Below are 5,291 nucleotides of genomic sequence, written 5' to 3'. Positions count from 1 at the left end.
GGATGATACATTCAGTGGAAACCAGCCATCCTTTTTCCCTAGCTACTCCTGTCATTGCCCAGTGGGCTCATGAACAAAGTGGCCATGGTGGCAGCGATGGAGGTTATGCATGGGCTTAGCAACATGGACTTCTACTTACCAAGGCTGACTTGGCTACTGCCACTGCATAGTGCCCATTCTGCCAGCAGCAGAGACCAACACTGAGTCCACGATATGGAACCATTTCTTGGAGTGATCAGCCAGCAACCTGGTGCCAAGTTGATTACATTGGACCACTTCCATCATGGAAAAGACAGCATTTTGTTCTTACTGAATGGATACTTACTCTGGATATAGATTTGCCTTCCCTGCTTGCTTTTGCCAATACTATCATCCGTGGACTTACAGAATGCCTTATCCACTGTCATGGTATCCCCTATAGCATTACTTCAGATCAAGGGGCTCACTTCACAGCAAATGAAGTGTGGCAATGGGCCTATCCTCATGGAATTCATTGGTTTTAACCCTGTTCCCCATCATCTTGAAGCAGCTGGCTTGATAAGATGGTGGAATGGCCTACTAAAAACATAATTACGGTGGCAGTACCTTGAAGGGCTGGGGCACCGTTCTCCAGAAGGGTGTATATGCTCTACACCAGTATCCAATATATGGTGGTGTTTTTCCAATAGCCAGGATTCACAGGTCTGGGAACCAAAGGGTGGGAACAGGAATGGTACCACTCACCATTATCCCTAGAGACCCACTAAAAAAATTTTTGCTTCCTGTCCCTGCTACCCTATGTTCCGTGGGTCTGGAGGTCTTAGATCTTAGTTAAACAAGGTTAATGCATTCAGTTGTACATGTGTTAGTATATCATGTCAGGTGCAAATAAGACTTTACGATTGCCCTTATTTAGAGATTATATGTTGTTAGGGAAATGTATACAACTGCCAAGTTGACAAGGGGTGGAGTGTGATAGTTGGGGTTTTGTGTCAACTTGGCTGGACCACGATTCTGAGTGGTTTAAGCAGTTGTGATGTGGTTATTCCCATGATTAGATCGGATGTGTATGTTTTGAGCAGCTAGTCCATTGAAAGGGAGTTTCTCTAGGTGTGTGGTCTGCTTCCAATATATATGTGGACATCCTGGGAAAATGAGACACTCTTCTGTGCATTGGGATCCTGTTGTGCTGCCTACAACTGTCCGTGAGCAAACAATCTACCATTCGGCCTGGTGATCTTGGATTCGTCATCCGTCAGAGTCAACAGCCGGTATACTGCCTGCCAGCCTTGAGCTCGTCAGCCCCTGCAGCTGCGTGAGTTGGGAAAAAACCCCAGCTTGACATTTGATCCAGGAACTTGGGACTTGCTAGCTTCTATAAATGTGTGAGCCATTTCTCTAAGATAGTTTTTTTTTTCTCTCTCTCTCTCTCTATAAGCTTAGGAGCTCTGGTAGAATAGTGCCTAAGGCACTTGACTGCTCACCAGAAGACTGGCGGTTCAAACCCACCAGCCACTCCTCAGAAGGAAGGTTGGGCAATCCTACTTCCGTAGTGATACTGCCTCGGAAACCCAAGGAGGGGTCGCTATGAGTCAGGGCCGACTCAACGGCAAAACAACGACATATATAAACTTTACTGGTTTTGCTTCTCTAGAGAACCCAGCCTAACACAGTCCTAATCACACTTCAGAAAAAAAATCAGACTTGAAGAAATAGGAGACAGCAAGAGAAACTTGGTAAAATGGTAGCAGATTTTCATTGTCTTCTAAGTGTCTGGGCCTGTTCTGACGACGGGCTTCTCCATTTTCTCAGACCCATCAAGATAGATCTAGAGTAGTAGGAAACAGGTGGGGAGGAGTGAAAGTCACCTTCTCCCCCTTGAGTCGCCTGCTGAGGAGATGGGAGCACAGGCAGACACAAGGTGCAAGGCTCCTGGAATGGCTGGTCAGTGCCCTCACCAGGTCACAGTGGTGGCTAGGGGCCCAGGGCTCAGTGAGCCGAGAGACAGAGGTGCACTGACCAGCCATTCCAGGAGCTTGGCCTTCACTTCCATCACTCTGGCTGGTCGTTGCCCCTTTTTCCTTGAGAGTTGTCCCTCAGCCGTACGGGCTGTTCTAGGCAAGTCCTCCAGGTCTGGGCACCTTGGTCCCTTGGCGTGCTTCCTTCCCAATCGTCCAGCTGTGTATCCTGTCACCAGTAGCACCTGTACCTGGGATGATGCCGCCTTTTCTGTATCTGCTCTGTCGTAAATCAAGCCTCTTGACATTCGTTCCAGACAACCAGGCTTGGGATCCGTTTGCCTTCCTGTTCTCTTCTTCTCTTTTGGAATTATTTTATTCATCTAATACCTTGAGGACCTAGTGTTTGCGTTTTCCGTGTCCTGTGTTAACACCGTAGCCCCAGTCTTGGGAGTGGGTGGAGCTGGCTGTGTCCTGCGGGCTCTGCTTTTGTCCCCTCTGCGGACCGGACCACCGGACCGTGCCTGTGCTTTGCCCTCAGGCTCTCAATGGATTTCCCACTAAGAGGTCTTACTCTTATCTCTTTTTGTTTTTCCTTCTAACTTTATCAGATTATGATTTGAGCAAATGGGCTTTAAGAGTATTGTTTAAAGTCTGTTTCGATTGTCTCTGGCCTAAGTGAGTCCAGTACTCCAGAGAAACAGAACCAGTCAGGATGGATGAATAGACAACGATTTTAAGGAACTGGGTCACTCAGGGAGGGAAGCTGGCAAGTTTGGAATCTGTAGGGCATGTCTCAACTCCAAACTCTGAGTCGTTTCCGACTCACAGCGATCCCTCCTTGGGTTTTCGAGGCAGTATCACTATGGAAGTAGATTTCCCAACCTTCCTTCCAAGGAGTGGCTGGCGGGTTTGAACCGCCAGCAGGCTGCAAACTCCACCAGGATTTCTGCGTCATTGTCTTGAGTGGGTTCCTCCTTCCTTGAGAAACCTCCGTTTTGGCTCTTAAGACCCTCGCCTGATTGTGTGAGGCTACCACGTCATCAAGAGTCATCTCCTTAAAGTCCGCCGGTTGTGTCTGTCACCTCCGCAGCTACCTTCACATGGAGAGTTGCATTCGACCAAGCAGCGAGGTACCCCCGCCCAGGCTGGTGGACACACAAAGTTCACTCTCTCATGGCAGGGATGTGGTAATTCTTTGAGTTTTTAAAAATTTATTTTCTTCCCTTGAGGTTGTCTCTCTCTGTCCGGTTGACTGATGACTGTGTCAGTCTTTGGCTGCCCTTGCTCGTGTTGGGTGGCAGTCTCTCCAGTTCTGAGAGGGGTGACTTGTACTTTGATCAGACACCCCTTGTTCTTCACAGTCTTTGCTTTATGTATTTAGCTGCTGCAATTCCTTGTCTGTTGGGTGTTTGAGTGCGATTATGCTTTGTAAATGGCTCCTTTACCATCGTTGTATACCGTCCCTTTTGTTCTCTTGGGCTCTTTCACCCTCCGCCCCACCTTGGCTGATGTTGACTGTGTCCCCTCTTCTGTGTCTGCTCTGACCTGCTCACCCTAGGGCTGCTCCTCTACCCTTGGCCTTTGCCACTTTGCTTTCAGTGTGTTGTGTGTCTTCCACATAGCGTGCAGCTTCGTCGGTCAGTTGATTTTTCTAACATGTCTGTCTGTTGAGAGAGTCTGCATTTTGCAGGTTTAGACAGTGAAGGTACTCCTGGCTTTCACACCTCTTGGCATGATGTTTATTGCTATCATTTCTTTGTTTCTCTTGCTCCCTTCCCATGTTTTTGTTAGTTTTGATGAAGTTGTCATTTTTCTGTCTTCTCCATTTCAAAGTTCCACTGTCATTCTTCTGTTTTATCATCAGAAGCTTGTCAATTACTTGAAAACACAAGGTATCAATCACTTCTGCCTGTTGTTGTGTGCCGTCGAGTCGCCCTGACTCATAGTGACCCCTCTTTGGGTTTCCGAGGCGGTAACACTACAGAAGTAGGTTGCCCAACCTTCTTTCCGAGGAGTGGCTGGTGGGTTTGAACTGCCAGCCTTCTGGTTAGCAGTCAGATGCCTTAGGCACTGCACCACCAGAGCACCTCACTTCTGCCTAGACCACTTTTATTCTTTGCCTTGCTTTTTTGCTCTCATCCGCCTCCAACTGTTAGACTCGCTGAAGTAGTTAAGTATGTCGAGTTTAGCGCAGTGCCTAAGGCATTTGACTGCTAACCAGAGGGCTGGAGGTTCAAACCCACCAGCCACTCCTCAGAAGGAAGGTTGGGCAATCTACTTCTGTAGTGATACCGCCTCGGAAACCCAAGGAAGGGTCGCTACGAGTCGGGTCTGACTCGACGGCACGTAGCAACACGTTTTCGACTATTAACAAGTGGGATTTCCCCAGGGGTGCCTTATTTGCATGGGACCTGAAGTCCCTCCTGTGTGCTCAGTCCCCAGTAGCTGATTGGGGTTCATTCTGCTCAGGAAAATTTTCTCCTCTTAAGACCGTTTGCCTCCAGCTGCTCTCTTCCTTCTGTAGGAACAGTGCTGTTGACAAGACACGTCCAGGCTCCCCTCCAAGTACTTAGCCGCTGCCCACGATTCCCTTCATCCCAGCCTTCAGGTTTCTTAAATCTCATCTCCTAAGGCATGCTTAGTCCCGGCTGTGATCTTTCTTTGGCCTCGACTCCCAGAGTTCTAGTTTGAAAATCATGGTTTTTGGGAGCAAAGGCTTTTTTTTCTTCTCCAGGTAGCATACGCGTGCTTTATGGTAATGACCTTGTTTTCAGGTTCAGCTTGCCTGATTGGCTCTTGGGGGCAAAGGAAAGCAGGGACCTGGGCCTTCGCCTCCTGCTCCCCGGTCTTCGCCCAGGACGCCTGCTCACCATGCCTTCCGTGACCTGCTGTTTGCCTTCCTTTGCCAGAGGGTTCCTCAGAGTTCTGCATCTTCGCTTGTGGCCTGGCACACCCCACACCCTTCACTCTTGCCTTTGCTCTGTGACCTTGGCTGGAATCATGTAAGAGGCAGATTGGCTTCCCTGCTTCCTCGGTCAGAGTGCTGTGTTTCACTTGGTGCACCCCTCCTGTCATCATAAGAAGGACTTTATTATTTGATACTAAATTATTATCTCAAACTTTTTATGTGATTGGCGTGAAAGTTTACAGAGCAAATTGATTTTCCATTCAATGATTCCTACCCATTTTGTTTTGTGACGTTGGCTGCAGTCCCCACAGGGTGGCAGCTTTCTTCCTCCTCCTTCCCATCATAGTTCTCCTGTCCCAGCTTGCCTGTCTGCTGAGGTTTCTCCCTGCGCAGACGTTGCCCATTTGAGCTCTCATGGTTGATTGCTCTAAGGAGTAGCTACC

This window comes from Orycteropus afer, unplaced genomic scaffold (genome assembly GCF_000298275.1).
Source record: "Orycteropus afer afer isolate SDZICR_OR568_19922 unplaced genomic scaffold, OryAfe1.0 scaffold00006, whole genome shotgun sequence".
Lineage (NCBI taxonomy): Eukaryota > Metazoa > Chordata > Mammalia > Tubulidentata > Orycteropodidae > Orycteropus > Orycteropus afer.
The sequence above is the reverse complement of the archived record's forward strand: the minus strand, read 5'-3'. Positions refer to the sequence as shown.